Raw genomic sequence first — 16,272 nt, 5'->3', positions numbered from 1 at the left:
AAAAAGATGGCCATAACCCATAGGTACACTGAGGAAAGGAGAACGCTCAGAACTTCCAAAGGCTGTTGGATGAGTTTATACTGACAGCAGAAGTACAAAAATAACATCATGGTTCCTTATTAAAGTGGAGGCTATAGAGGCCAGATGATAGGTGGAGTTCTGGCTCGAGACGATTCCACCATGGATCCATTGGGGCTATGTAACAACTCTGTTGTTATTTTCCCAGTCCCCGAGTGCATGATTTGTATGAATATACTTATTACTTGTTAGAACACTCACTTTAAGAGTTATAACAGTAATAAAGGTCAAGTCTAATGCCTGAAATGGTCTTAATCCAAACAGAATAGCAATTCAGAAGTAATACCACAACTCAGGTGAACCAACAGAGATTAGAACATACTCAGATAATTAAAGGAAGCAGAGTCATCAGCCCATCTCATGCAAAAAACTGATGGAATATGATAGACATCATCGTACTACTGTAAACTTCAAGAAATAGTAATCCTAATAACAGTTATATTGCCTAATATAAAGTATTTACTAGTATAGGTCAACACATCCCCTGGACTTTGTATGTGGCTACTGATATGGCAAATACATCCATTTCAACCTCATCAAGGAGAAGGAGCAGAAGTGATTTGCTTTCATTTGAAGCAGTATGTATTCACAGTATTGCTCCAGAGCTATCTTCATTCATCTGCTCTCTGTCACAACGTAATTCCAAGAGACTTCAATCAATCATTTGTATATTCTGTAGAACATAATGCTGGTCCAAGGTGATAATACTGTAGACTTCTTACATCATAGAGGCAACAATGATTTTTCATTACAACATACTGTCTGATCCACCAAGTCATAAAATTGCAGGATATAACATCAAGTTAATAGAAGTTGAAGCAAAAAATTGCAAATAATCTAGATGTTATGGAAAGACGTATGCAAGAAGGTAGAAAGTAAACTCTACAAAGATTCGAGAGACTGCCACTTTAATAATTTTTTAGGAGTCTAGGCATCTGGTATATGCCAGGACATCCCCTTAAGGTAAAGACATGTTATTGTACCTTGTACATTTTATCATTAAAAAAAAGTCTTTGCAGACTTTGCAGGCAGAATACAACACATATGAGAATGCTACTCTGATCTTAGAAGCTTGTCAGTTTTGGGTAGGGTCCAGAGAAAGAGATTGCTCTGGAACAAGTTTAGACTATCATAAATGGCAGATACCAAGGTGCTAGAAGTACCAATATATAAGGATACCATATATATTCACAGTTTAGGTTGCTAAACATGGAACAAAGACATGCCATTTATAGCAGAAAACAATTCACCATTCAAAAAGCAACTCTTGACATGTTACTGGGCCCTGATAGAAATGATATATCTAACCATGGGGCATCAAGGGACTATGTGACCAGAACTGCTTATCATAAGCTGGGTATTTTCTGATCCACCAAATCAAAAAATTGCAGAATAAGGCATAGTAAGAATTCATTAAATGATAAAAATTGTATGTTCATAATGGACCTGGGCCAGCCTGAAAGGTTACAAACAAAGTACTCAGTCAGGTAACACAGATCTATTTTATATCTATTGTTGCTGCACTCAGGACTCTCCTTCAATTCATGCCAATGGAATTATGGGGAATTCCCTACAGGCCTGGTGCACAGATGAGCTGGCTCAATATGCTGGTGCAAGTTGTAAGTTTACTACTACTACCTTATATTACAGCCTCACTCAAGGGTGGCCCTTAAACACAGTGGTGAGGGGGAAAGCATCCCAATGAACATAGCTTCAAACAGTATATCTGGTCATCAACTTGATGTGAGGGAATAAGCAGCCTGAGGTTAGGATATGGATAGAATTCTGTGCAGTGACAAATATGTTAGCTGGTTAGAAAGGATATCTAGAAGGAACATAAATAAAAGATCATGTCCAGGAGTTCTAAGAAGTAAAGCATATAAATGGACATACTGGGGTGGTGACAAAGTAGGCCAATCTTTTTCTCATGTTCATGCCCACAAGAAAACATGCAGCACTAGAGAGACACTGAAAAACCAAGTGGTTAACTTCACCCATTTAGTGGAGTTCAGCCCGTCTTTGCCCTAAGCCATCTCAGTGTTTGCCCAATGGGCCCTATTCAGAATAACCATAGTGCCAGGGATGGAGTCTGCATGTAGGTGTAAGTAAATATTCTTGCATTTACCAAAATGTTTTTTTGTTTTTTTCTTGTTGTTTTTTTTTTTTTTGGTTTTAAAAATTTTATTTATTTGACAGAGAGAGACACAGTGAGAGAGGGAACACAAGCAGGGGGAGTGGGAGAGGGAGAAGCAGGCTTCCCACTGAGCAGGGAGCCCGATGCGGGGCTTGATCCCAGGACCCTGGGACCATGACCTGAGCCGAAGGCAGATGCCCAACGACTGAGCCACCCAGGTGCCCCCACCAAAATGTTTTTAAGGTACATCCATGTTGTGGCATATATCAAAATTTCATTCTTTTTTTTAGGGCTGAATAATATTCCAATATATATAAAACATTTGTTTACACACTCATCTGTTGATGGATATTTGGGTTGTTTGCTCCTTTTGGCTATTATGAATAATGATGCTATGAACATTGGTGTACAAATATCTGTTTGTGTCCCTGCTTTGAATTATTTGGATATATACCAAGGAGTGGAATTGCTGGGTCCTATGGTAGTTCCATTATTAACTTTTTGAAGAAACAACAAACTATTTTCCACACTGGCTATGCCATTTTACTTTCCCACCAATGATGCACTAGGGTTCTAATATCTTCACAGCCTCACAAGCACATGTTTTTTAACTTTTGTAAAAAATTATAGTCATCCTGGTAGGTATGACATGGTCCCTCATTGTGGTTTTGATTTGCATTTCCCTAATGACTAGAGAAGTTGAGCGTCTTTTCTTGTGCTTAATGGTCATTTGTATATCTTCTTTGGAGAAAGGTCTATTCAAGTCCTTTGCCTGGTTTTTAACTGGGTTACTACTTAACTTACTTGTTATCAAAAGATGCCATTATGAGAGTGGCACAAAAGCTAGAGTTGTATAAGACATTTATAATACATATAGCTGATAGAAGACTAGCTTACTGAATAAATAAAGAACTTCTAAAATTCAACAGCAAAAATCCTGACAACCAAATAGAAAATAAGGGGTAAAATTGAGAGAGAGAGGGGGAGAGAGAGAGAGAGAGAGAGAGCATGAGTGGGGGAGGGCAGAGGGAGAGGGAGAAGCAGACTCCTTGCTGAGCAAGGATCCTGATGCAGGACTCAATCCCAGGACCCTGGGATCATGACCTGAGCCGAAGGCAGATGCCTAACCAACTGAGCCACCCAGGCGCCCCTGAATCAGCACTTTAAATCTCCCCTCCCTCCAAAAGGGATGTCCAAGTGGTCTGTAAACACATTAAATGAGCTCAATTAACTAGTAATCAACTAAATGCAAATTAAAGTTATAATTAGATACCACTAACATTTAAGAAACATGTGTGTGTACACACACACACACACACACACACACACACACACACACACTACCAGGTATTGTCAAGGATATATGCAATGGAAATCTATTAAAGTATTGGTAAGAATATAAATTATTTAAAAATACTTTGAAATACAGTTTGATATTATCTACCAAAATTGAAGATATTCTTGCTCTATGACTCAAGCAATTCTACTTTTATATCTCTACCCAAAAAAAGTGTAGGCAAGTAAACAGCAAGCGACATATACAACAATATGCTTGGTGTCATTATTTGTTGTATCTTAAACTGGAAAAAATCCCAAACACACTGAAAAATAAAATGGATAAATAAATTGTGTCAAATCAAACAATGAAATACTATGAAACATAAATATGAATGAATTAGAACCATATGCATGTTTCCCATAAATACAATGCTAGACTTCTAGATTATTCCATTTAAACAACATAAAAACATCAGGTACACATAAATCATACTGTTTAAGGATACGTTCTTAGGAAGTAAAACTATAAAGAAAAGAAGGAAATAACTACTGTAAAATTGATATTATCTTTGGAGGATAGAAGTAGTGATTATGACAAGGTCTGAATGAGGTTTTTAGGTTGATGACTTTATTTTATTCCTTGATCTTGGAGGTCATTGAACAGAAGTTCACTACATAAGAAAAAATTGAGCTGTAAATTCCTACTTTACACATTTTCCTCAATGTATATTATAGTTAACAATAAAATGACTAAAATGCAAAATAGTTGGTTAAAACATAGTCCTCTAATGTTTGGAGTTGCTCTAATTATAGAGAAACACTTTTGCCTAGAACAAGGAAGTTATAAATGTACTTGCCAATGACACAAGATAGGCCTCAGTGACTGATGGCTGAAAATTGTGATCACTGCTGGAAGATTTTTGCTTATATTATGGTCTACATTTCATACCACTTAGTTTTGTTTTTGGTTACCAGAAATGGATGTCTTGGTGACAATAGGAAGGCAGGGTTTAATAAAACTGTGGATAGATTTCTCCCATTGACCTTCAGGGACAGAAAAACTCAAGAACACTAGAATAACTAGAATATATATCGCAGCATAAAAGATTGCACAGCAGCCTAAGTATGATTTCTTTTATGATGAATTAGTCACAGTCTTTTTTTTAATAGTTAGAATATATCCCTCACACAACCTCTGAGAAAATAGCAATGCAGATTTAAACACATATGAACCTGAGAGGATTAGATTTCCTTCAGACCAATCTTGTTGGAAGTCTGCCAATTAGATAAAGATCAAGAGCTAAAGTTACAACAGAGAAGTTGCTTCCTAAAATGAAGAAAATGCTTTTACAATAATTTGAATATTTATTGAGTATTTCCTGCTGTATATTTCCTGTGTGTATTCACTTAAGTTAGCTCATTCAATATTTATGATCGACCAATGGAATGGGAATTATTTTCTAAACTTTACAGTTGAGGATATTGAAACTCAAAGTATAAGTATCTTCTGTCGTCATACACTAAGGAATTGGAATGTTCAGATTTTAAACAGTTCTTTTGACCCTAAGATCATTTGTTTTTGTGCCTCCCTGCTACTTTCAGATACCATGCTGTCAGGGTTTATTAGTCACAGTACAATTAGGGCAACAGAAGTCCTGTCATGTAGTGCAATAAAGGTAGTTTTATATGGGAAGCTAGTCTCAAGCTGTTAGAAGAGCTGATGAAACAACAGGAAAAGGGGAGACAGCCCAGAGGTTATCAAATACAAGAAGCTGCTACCATTACTGGGGCTGCAGAAGAACAGAAGGAGTTGATATTACCAGAGCTCAGGCTCTGAGTTCCTTTGACAGGAGCTGGAAAACTTGGAGGAGGGGCTGTTTGCGCGGCAGCACAGCTGGCTACCAAGGGGAATCTGGCAACATGGAGGAGTGCTCATCCGGCAGGAGCTGAAGTCATAGAATGAGCTGTGAGTTGGGAGTTGGGACTGCAGAGGAAATTGTGGCTTGTAGGAGCTGCAACCACAGAGTTGCTGTCGACACTAACAAAGTTACCTCCAGAACCAAAGCGAGGAAGGAAGACAAACTTTGGCTTCTCACCTCCAGTCTCCAGCCATTGCCTCCCACTGGTGGATCCCAAAAGGAACAAATTTGGCAAGGATCTGGGAAATGTAGTTTGTAGAAGTCTTCTGTCTGTGGTCTGTGATATAGAGGAGAGCATAGCAAAATGGGAGAGGGGGTGGACCTGAGTGAAGAGGAAATTGTCAAATCACAAGGCTAGCTTTCTAGCCTACCTCAAATTAACCCAGCCCCAAGCGGAGATGGAGAAGAGAAATTACCTAAAGTAACCAACCAGGCTTATTTTAGAATAATTAATTTAATATGTAATATTTATTCCATTTCCCAAGAAAATAAATCATCTTGTTACTTGAATAAATCCATACTTGCTGTTTCAGTTAGCAAGAAATCTAAATAAATAGCGCTGCACAAAAAGGATGATAAAGCAAGCTGAAATGTAACAAGCAAAGAAAGATGCCTGCTATCATATAAGATTGATTAAAAAGCATAAAGTAGACGAATGGGGAAAAGAGTCTAAAAATAAGGCTATATCTTAGCATTGCCTGCTAACGTTCACAAGGGACATTGATTTGAATGATAATTCCAATTGTTGGTTTTGCTAATGTCTGAATAGTGCTTTCAGAAATCAATTCTTTTGTTATATAAAGTAGCAGCTTATAATTAGAGGGGGGAATTCACATTTGAAACAAAAGAATTGATTTCTAATTCTAGGTGGTGGAAAAAATAGATAGCACCAAGAAATTCAAGACAAAAAAAAGAATAAGAAAAGGAAGAAGCTGTGACAGACAAATACAAAAGAAATGGGAAAAATATGGGGCTGGTATTTCATTAGAATACATAAGTGATACAAGTATGTGTTTTCTTTCCTATTCTTTTTTCGTAATTATCCATACTGATAAAATCTAGAAAGAGGGATACCAGAAACATCTGGTATATATATACATAAATTTCCATGTAAGTACCTAGCCTGAGCTATCCAATAGAATTTATGAGATGAGGTAAGAGTTCTATATCTGTTCTATCTAGTACAGTAGCCACCGGCCACATGTGGCTATTAAGTACTGGAAATGTGGCTATCATGGCTGAGGAACTAAATTTCACATTCGATTTAATTTTAATTACTTTTCATTGAAATTTAAATAGCACATATAAACAATGACTACATTTTGGGGCAGCACAGAGCAATGTCATTGTTCAAACTTGATAGAGAAATGTTTTCCTTCCATAATGAGTAACTTCAAGAAGGGCAGTTTGGGAACACTGAGGTAAAAAGGTGATTCCTTTCTACCAATCAGAATAGCCAAATTATCTCTGGTGAGTTCACAGTCAAATTTTCCATATTTATCTACCCTCTAAATTGATAGTTATTCTACATAGAATTCTATTTGAATTAGAGTGCAGGGGTGCCTGGGTGGCTCAGATGGTTAAGCATCTGCCTTCGGCTCAGGTCATGATCCCAGGGTCCTGGAATCGAGTCCCGCATCGGGCTCCCTGCTCCTTGGGAGCCTGCTTCTCCCTTTGCCTCTCTCTCTCTCTCTCTCTCTCTCTTTCTCATGAATAAATAAATAAAATCTTAAAAAAAAAAAAAGAATTAGAGTGCAAGCACTTCTAGGGCCAGGATGGGCATTTGTTACCTACTTTATTTCCTTCAGTGTCTGCTAGGAAGCTATGATAAAAACTGGGGACTAAATAAATATTTTCTGATAGCATTTTAAAGAACCCAGAAAACTCCATTAAAATCTATAGTGGGAGACTGAAAGCAAAACACAACTAAAATACAGAAGCTGCTTCTTCGTTCATTCCCTTCATTTCCATTCATTTAGGTGCAGCCACTTTCCCCATCTCCACTGTTGCCACTTTGGAATCCTCATTTCTTGCCTTACAGAGATCTCCTAAATGGTGTTCTGTTTCTATCTTTTCCTCCTTACAGTCTCTTCTCAAAACTGCAGCTAGTGTGATATTTTAAAACAAAAGTTAGATCATGTCACTTCTTTGCTCAAAACCTTCCAGTGACTCCATTTTGTTCTGAGTAAAAGTCAAAGTTTGCAATGGACTTTGAGGTCCTACATGGTCTCCACCAGCTATTTCTCTGATCTTACCTTCAGTTTCCTCCCCCTGTTCACTCTGCCCCAGCCACATTGGCCTCTTTGCTTTTACTCACAAACATGAGGCACATGCCTTCGGGCCTTTGCACAAGCCATTTCCTCCGCCTCCAAACATTCTTCAGCCAGAGTATTGTCTATCTTCTCCATGACTGTCTCCTTCCTCTCCTTTGAGTTTTTGCTCAATTCTCCTTCCTCAAAGATGCTACTCTGACCACTCTATTTAATTCTGCCCCCTGTCCTCAGTACTTCCCAGCCCTCCTGATTTCTCTAACTTTGTTCTTCTTGGTTTGCCTTTTTCTACAGTACTCATCAGCTTTAACATACTAGAGCATTTATTTACTATGTTTATTTTTCACTGTCTCCCTTCCTCCGGTAGAATATAAACTCCAGGAAGGCAGCAAATGTTGCTTGTTTTGTTATATACCCCAAACACGTGGAAAAGTGCCTAACATAAAATAAGCACTTTATAAAAGTATATTAAATACATTAGCAAATATTTATTAATCAGAATCACATATCTATGATTCATATATATGGAATGATTTTAATGAATTAAACTTTTGTGAGTAAATATATTTGATTGTTAATGTAACATGAAAATTGCCATGTCAGAATTTTTTAAATGAAATGTCATAAAGTTTCTTTAGCAAATGTTAATTTGTTTCAGAGTGTTTTAATAGTGATATAAAATCCTAGATGTGTTCAATTGGGCTAAGATAATGTTATTAGAGAAAATTCTAATTTTTTTGAAGCCCAAGTCCTTCCATCTTTAATTTTAATACTTACAGCACTTCATTAAAATGCATTTTGTATTTAATTTTCCAGGAAATTTCAGAGCATAAAAGAAGTATGTGTATTCAAAGCAATTTCCAGTTAAACTAGTTGAAACTTTTAAAAAGTAAGCCCGTGTCTTTTTAAAAAGAGACCATTTCTTTTCTAGATGTGAGACTGCCCTTGGCATGCTTGCACGGGTCAGTGTAATTCAGAATAAATAGTCAGAACACCTTTAACCTTTGCTCAGTGTGCCTATTGCCTAAACCCATTATCACATTTTGTATCCTTTCTAAGTTGCTGATACTGATTTCAAAGCCCCAAAGTAGACCTAGTATTCCCATAACACTTGACCACTGCTGACAGCTGTGGGAGGAAAACTTGCTGTTTTTAGAGACTCTGCTTCAGTGTACACATCCCATTTCCATCCCTCCTTTCTTAAAAGAATTATATTACTGACAAATTTAACTTTGAGCCCATAATAAGCCTTGGAATATTTTTCTGGCAACTGCTTCAGAGCTGGTTATTTCTGATTGTGTAGTCATGGAAATCATGTTTTATCCTTAAAATTATCCTATACTTATCAATGTTAAAATTAGCATGTTTTTTCTCTCTTTCTACTTGTGAAGGTCAATTTTCCCTCTTGTTGGAAAGGCTATTTCACAACCTTTGTCAAAGCTGCTATTTCCAGCAAAATTTACTATCTATCCCATCTCTAGTCCCACATGAATATAAACCCTTTGAGGACAAGGTTATGTCCCCTTCATTTTTGTATTCCCTACAGAATTTAGCACATAATAGGTGCTCCATTCCAGGTAGCACCAACATAGCCTGGTTTCTCATTCTCTCTTACTTGGACTAGAGCTATAATCTTCTGGACTAGTCTCCTCATCTCTGGTTTCTTCATAGCTGACTTGGGCTGCAGACATAGTAAATTACTTGTAAGTAGTCTGAATATAACCTGTTCTATCTGCCAACACACATGCTATTCCCTCTCGCTGGAATGCCTTTCACCCATATCTGCCTGGTTCAGTCCTGTACATCCTTCCAGATTCAATTCATACATTACCTCCTCTACAAAGGCCCTTCTGATGCCTCAGGGTGGGACTGTAACCTTGTGGTTAAGGGCTCAGGCTCTGAAATCAGATGGCTGGGATTGGTTTATTTTGCCTTTTACGAGTTGAATAACCTAAGGAAAGTTATTTAACCTCTCCATACCTCAGTTTCCTCAACTGTAAAGTAAGGAAAATAATTGCATCTATTTCATAGGGGTGTAAGGATTAAGTAAGTTAATACATACAAAGAGTTTAGAACAGGATCTGTCTCATTGTAAGTAGTACATAAATGTTAGCTTTTATTAGCAGTATGGTATATTGACATTGCTAATCTGTTATCACTCTGGTCCCTTAAACAGAGTTCAGTACATAATTTTATTATTACTGTGTAACATTGATTTTTTTTATTAAGATATAATTGACATATAACATTATATTAATTTTAGGTGTACAACATACACATCACATATGTATATATGTAAAAGGATCACCACAATAAGTCTAGTTAACATCTGTTACCATACATAATTACAAATCAATTTTTTTCTTGTGAGGAGAAGTTTTAAGGTCTACTCTCTTAGCAAGTTTCAAATATACAATACAGTATTATTAACTATAGTTACCATGCTATATGTTACAACCCTGGGGCTTATTTATTTTATAATAGCAGTTTGTACCTTTTGACAACTTTCACCCGGTTTGCTCACCCCCCTGCCCCCACCCTCTGCCTCTGGTAACCTCCAGTCTGTTCTGGGAGTTCAGGTTCTTTGGTTTGCTTTTGTTTTTTAACAGATTCTTAATTACTTTTGCCTCCTGACCAAACCATGAGCTCACAGAGGTAAGATACTTTCACTCCGTCATCTGCTGGATCTAGCACAGTGTTGAATATTCAATAAAGCACAATAAATATTTTTTACAGTGACTAAATAAACTGAATTATCATTTTAAGGAAACAATCAACATCTCTAATGATTAGTTCCTACTACATGCCCAAAGAATTCATGGTAATTTGAACGTATCATGCTTAAGGAACTGTGTTGATAGTCATCTTTCATCAGTTTCAGGAACTGTGCCAGTCACTGTACTCAATATAATGTTTTCTTCTAAACCAACCCTGTGAAATAGATACTGTTAAGACATGAGGAAGCTGAGACACAGAAGGGTCAAGTAATTTTTTCATTGGCTTGAGAAACTCGAGAATATAGCAAACATCTTGTTTCCTGACAATTCCACATTCATTCAACTGGCCATTCTACTTTCACATTTACCGCTTACAAGAAAAATAAAATTTTTCAATCATCAGTGTTTCATATTGAAAGTGATACTTCTTGAAGTATTATTTCAATATGTCTGGATAATAGTCAATACCTGATGTATGCAAGCAACTTCTATTAATGTCAGTAGAAACACAGGGTGTTTGAAATATTTTATTTTCCTAATGAACTGTGTTGCATGAAAACCCTAATGTTGAAATAAATTACTTTAGACAGCTGGGGCCTTACACTTCATCTGTGTTCATGGTCCATTCTCCGTGTTTAGAAACAACATGTTCCTCTGACCCTTAAAGATTTAATTTTATGATGATAATTTATTATTAACCCCATTTTATTATAACCTAAAAGCCACTGCTATTGCAACTTAAATTAATCGCTAACATTTAGCTGTAGTAAATTATCTCAAACTGATTCAAGGTATAAAAAAGTGGCATGTTTATTCATTCATTAATGTAACTCCTTGGAAAATTCAGACATGTTTCCTGCTGCACCTGAATGAGGAAGCATGTAGCCCCAGGAGGTTCTAAGATTAAGGAAGAGTAACTGACAAATAGATACAGAGAAACCAGCTATATCAGGTGGGCTGCATGAACCCAAAATCACTTCTATAAAATTAAATAGAGGAGAAATTAATTAGAAGAATATTAATAGTTCAGAGAATCAAAGGGAGAATTGGAAAACCATGCTCAGGAAATAAGAAGGAATCAAAGAGTTGAGTAATATTGCAGAAAAAAAAATCTGATCTTCAAATGTATGTGACACTGTTGTTCCCCATCTCCTTCACATAGTCAGATGCAGGCAACTAAACGATGAAACTCTTTTTCCTTCAGGTCCCTAGCTCAAGATACGCAATCCTAGATGACAGAATCTGAGTGTTGATTCCTGAGCTCTGATCACCAGGAGATGGGAAGACAATAGATTTTACCTCTAAGCTTCTGTTATTGCGAGATGCTCTATCACCTGCTGAGAAGCGCAGAGTAGGGTTCCCCAAAAGTAGAATGGCTCTTCATTTTCTAAGCAGCTAAAAATGACAAATGACAAATATACATTATATAAGGTCCCATTCATATTGTTTGAAACTGAAGGCAATCAGAATATGTCACTTTGACATAAAGATTATTTTGAGCTGAGGGCAACTGACAATCAACAAATGCAGGGAGAGTTCTCTGCCCTCCGCTTATCTTCCTAAAAGCAGGTCATGAATTTCCCTTTGAGGAAGGTGCTCCCTCCCACAGTCCCAGTATCAGGGAGAGAAGAAGGGCTCTTATCATCAGACTAGAGTTGATATTAAGATGAGTTTGTGTAAACAGACCTTACTAAAATAGCCTTTATCTTCCATTATTTCTATCATATATATTTCCTAGTCACTTCCCCATAATTTATTTTCCCTTGAAACCTAGCACTCTTTCCCTTGTTTTAAGGGTATATAAGCCCCCAACTCTCACTGCTTTTTTGAGTTGCACTTTTTTTCTCTGAACTCCTGTGCATGTAAATATTAGTAAAAACTGTGTGCCTTTTTTCCTGTTAGTCTTTTATTGGTTTAATTAACAAGGCCCCAGGTACAGAATCTAAAACAGTCAAGGAAAAGTTTTTCCTTCCTAACAAGACACATGTAAAGCCTCACCTAATGCTGTTTTCTTCTGTGCACTGTGATTATATGATTTATTAGATTAACCTTTTGGCTTAAGCTAGTTTGCTTCAAGTTAATCTGTTGTTTTTGCCCTAAAGAGTTCTTATTAGTACTCAGGGTTTCTAAATTTTCTCCACTGGGGGGGGGGGCCCTATTCCAGAGATCTAAAGAGCGCTCTAGCTTAACTTTGAAGAATGGGGCTCCACTTCTAAATTTTTTAGTAGGATTATCATTATCCAGCTATATATTGTTACCCAGTAAAATTGTCTGCTTAACTGGACTTCCCCATGTCACTGTCTGGGTTTGCCATTATCATGTTCTTTCCATCTTTGGGCAAACGCCACCCAGGACCAACACACAACTTCAGATGGAACCAATCATATTGAGCATCCAGTTTCAAGCCATTGAGTACATAGCCTATGAGACTAGCTGAACATGGCAATCCTGACACCACCCCTTAATATTTGATCAATATTTGAGTTATTTTTATACTGTTTTTCTTTCAGAAATTATTTCATATGGTTTACAAAAATTTATGCAATTAAGTCCAAAATGAAACTTTAAAAAACTTGTGAATTAAAGTGGATTCAAAATTTAAAGAAAAGATGATTATCTCCATAAAATAGTCATCTTTTTTTTAAAGTATTTTTGTTAAGATTTTACTTATTTACATGAGAGAGAGAGAGAAAGCAGAGGGAGAGGGAGAAGCAGGCTCCCCGCTGAGCAGGGACACCCCCCCAACGTGGGGCTAAATCCCAGGACCCCGTGATCATGACCCAAGCCGAAGGCAGACACCTAACGGACTGAACCACCCAGGCGCCCCTAGAGTCATCCTTTTGTTTTCAATTTTCTAGCATCCAATCTGCAAACGGGAAGTGGTCATTTACCCAGGTAACATTGTCCATATATTAAAAACAAAGCAATTGCTTAAGGGAAGCAAAACTATTCATGGAACTCAAACTAGACACAATCCCTGCATTGTTAGTTCAGATCCTGGGAGAAACAGACACTAAGACATTAAACAAGGCAGAGATCTATTTGGGAAAAATGGCTGTGAGGGAAAGTGTGGAGGGAACTGAAAGAGGCTTAGAGAGCTATCAGACCACAATGCAAGTTCAACTCCAATGGAGGAGAGATGGAAGAATGGAAGGTTAGGTAGGAAAAGTCTTAGATGCAGTTCAGTTTCAAGAAAGTTTCAGCAAGGCTGATGGGTAGTCCTTGAGCCAAAGTTGCTCATTAAAGAAGTCCTGTACCTTGCAGGAATACCCCTGATTTAGTATCCCTGCTGCATGCTATCATTGGCTAGAAGCAACCTGTGGGAAGTGCAATGATAGATTCAGAACTCAACGGCTGGGCCACTGATCAATTATGCTCCCTGCAGTAAGAAATCTGTGAGCAATGTTTTCTTTTTTTTTTTTTTTAAGATGTTATTTATTTGACAGAGAGAGACACAGCGAGAGAGGAAACACAAGCAGGGGGAGTGGGAGAGGGAGAAGCAGGCTTCCCGCTGAGCAGGGAGCCAGATATGGGACTCCATCCCAGGACCCTGGGACCATGACCTGAGCCAAAGGCAGGCGCCTAACAACTGAGCCACCCAGGTGCCCCGTGAGCAATGTTTTCATGGCTGCCACACCCCCACCCTCATTTTGATGGGTCTGAAAATATGATGACTACTAAATGTAAATGATTTACTTAAACCAAGCCTGAAACTTTATGTACCTTGGAAACTGACACTTCCCAATTATTTTAACCTTCATGATCAGCTGGATCTGTCCTTACTCTGATTAGACTGGCAATGAGTTTTCTAAATCTTGAAAAATGAGAATCCATGCCCCATGGAACTGGCATTCTAGTGAAGGCTGTAGACATGTCAGCAATGAAATATAACACAAGGTGAAAGGAAAGGATTGTTTAATAAAGGTGTAAACAATGTATTGTGTAGGGGTAGGGAGGAATGGAAGATTTCACTAAGAGTTGGGATTTCATAAGAGAGTATACAGGTGAGTAGTGTTCCCATGCAGATTAACTGAGGAACCCAATTCATTTGCATTTACTGTTTGAAGTAATGAGGGCTAATGAGTTAATGTATATCTGCAGTTCTCAAGCTTTAGTGCACATCAGAATCATCTGGAAGACTTGTTAAAACACATTACTGGATCCACTCCAACCCCCAGAGTTTCTGATTCAGTAGGTCTGGGAAGGGAGCCTGAGAATTTGTATTTCCAGCAAGCTCCCAGGTCTGGCCGATATTGCTGGTCTGAGTAACACACTTGGAGAACCAAGAAAGTAATATACAAGAATAGCGGTTTTTTTAGAATATGAATTACCCAAATAATTGCTCTCATACTTCTCTCTCTTTAGTTAAACTTGAATGTGTCATCACAGGATTAGTATTAAAAGTACAGGACCTTTTGAAAAAAAAAAAGAGTATAGGACCTTTTGTATCAAGCAAGTGTGGGTTTCATATAGGAATTCTTGGGCTTTTGTTTATTTGTTTGTTTTTTGGATTCATCACCTCTCATACCCCCCGCCATTGGCAATCCCTCATCAATTTCTGTCACTATAGTTTTACCTTTCCCAGAAGGTTATATAAATGGATCAATATAGTGTGTAGAATTTGGAGCCTGGCTTCTTTCACTTACCATCATGCATTTGACATTTATCCACATTCTTGCAATTGTCAGTATTTCATTAATTTGTATTGCTGAGTAGTATCCCACTGTATGCATATACTGCATTATATTGATCCATTCACCAGGTTAAGGACATTTTCATATTTCCAAATTTTGGCATTATAAATAGAGCTGCTGTTAATATTCAGAAATACAGTCATTTCACTTAGGTAAATATCTAAGAGTGGAGCTTTTGGGTCATATGGCAAATGTATGTTTAACTTTATGAGAAACTGCCAAGCTGTTTTCCAAAGTGGCCATGCCATTTTGCATTCCCACAGCAATGCATGAGAGTTCTAGTTGCTACACATCTTTGCCAAAGTTTAATATTGTCAGTTTATTATTGTTTTTTAATTTTAGCCATTCTAATAAGTATATGCTGATATTTCATTGTTTTAATTTAAATTTCTCTAATGATTAATGATGTTGATATCTACTCATGTACCTAGTTGCAATCCATATACCTTTGGTCAAATTTTGCTTTAATGTTTCTTGTATAGATAACTTAGAGCAGTCTACTGTCAAGTAATATTTTATCACTTATGGTAGAACCTTGAAATAGTACAATTTATTTCCCTTCTGTCCTTTGTGTTATTGTTGTCATACAGTTTATTTTTACATATGTTATAAATATCACAAAACACTTTTGCTATTTTTATTTAAACTTTCAATTATCTTTTAATGTAATTTAGCATATAAGAAAAAATCATTTTGTATTTATCACATATTTCTCATTTTTGGTGTTTCATTCCTTTGTATAGATGAAGATTCCTATGTGGTTCACTTCACTCTTCCTGAAGGACTTCTTTTAAAAGTGCATGTCTGCTGGTGATGAATTACTTCATTTTTTGTATGTTTGAACAAATATTTCACTTTTATTATTGAAATATATTTTTACTGGTTATACCATTCAAGGTTGATTGTTATTTCAGCACTTGAAAGGTATTGTCCCACTGTCTTCTCATAGGTACTGTTCCCCCAAAAAAGTCTGTTGGAATTCTCATATTTGTTTCTCTGCAGAATGTGTTCTCCCCTCTTTATCACTGATTGTAAGCAATTTCTTTGTGATCTGTCTTGGTGAAGTTTTATTAATTTCTTTTCCTTGGGGTTTGAACCTTTAATATTTGCTTTTAAGCTTTGTTAAGCAGGACCAGATAAGCCTTTGGTCTAGGTATTATCTTGCCCCAAAAGTGAGCCAAT

At 37.0% G+C, this 16,272-nt stretch overlaps 1 long non-coding RNA gene across 1 annotated transcript; it reads left to right on the top strand.

Moving 5' to 3' along the window:
* The first annotated feature begins 2,358 nt into the window (after positions 1–2,358).
* LOC141374280 (uncharacterized) lies at positions 2,359–15,898 on the top strand. The gene is made up of 3 exons (XR_012381041.1): positions 2,359–2,455; positions 10,289–10,334; positions 15,834–15,898. It is a non-coding gene; the product is annotated as an uncharacterized lncRNA (long non-coding RNA).
* The last annotated feature ends 374 nt before the right edge of the window (positions 15,899–16,272 follow it).

The sequence above is a fragment of the Callorhinus ursinus genome, unplaced genomic scaffold, assembly GCF_003265705.2.
Source record: "Callorhinus ursinus isolate GAN/ISIS: 27379988/994484 unplaced genomic scaffold, GSC_fseal_2.0 scaffold16, whole genome shotgun sequence".
NCBI classification, from domain to species: domain Eukaryota; kingdom Metazoa; phylum Chordata; class Mammalia; order Carnivora; family Otariidae; genus Callorhinus; species Callorhinus ursinus.
The sequence above is the reverse complement of the archived record's forward strand: the minus strand, read 5'-3'. Positions and strand labels throughout refer to the sequence as shown.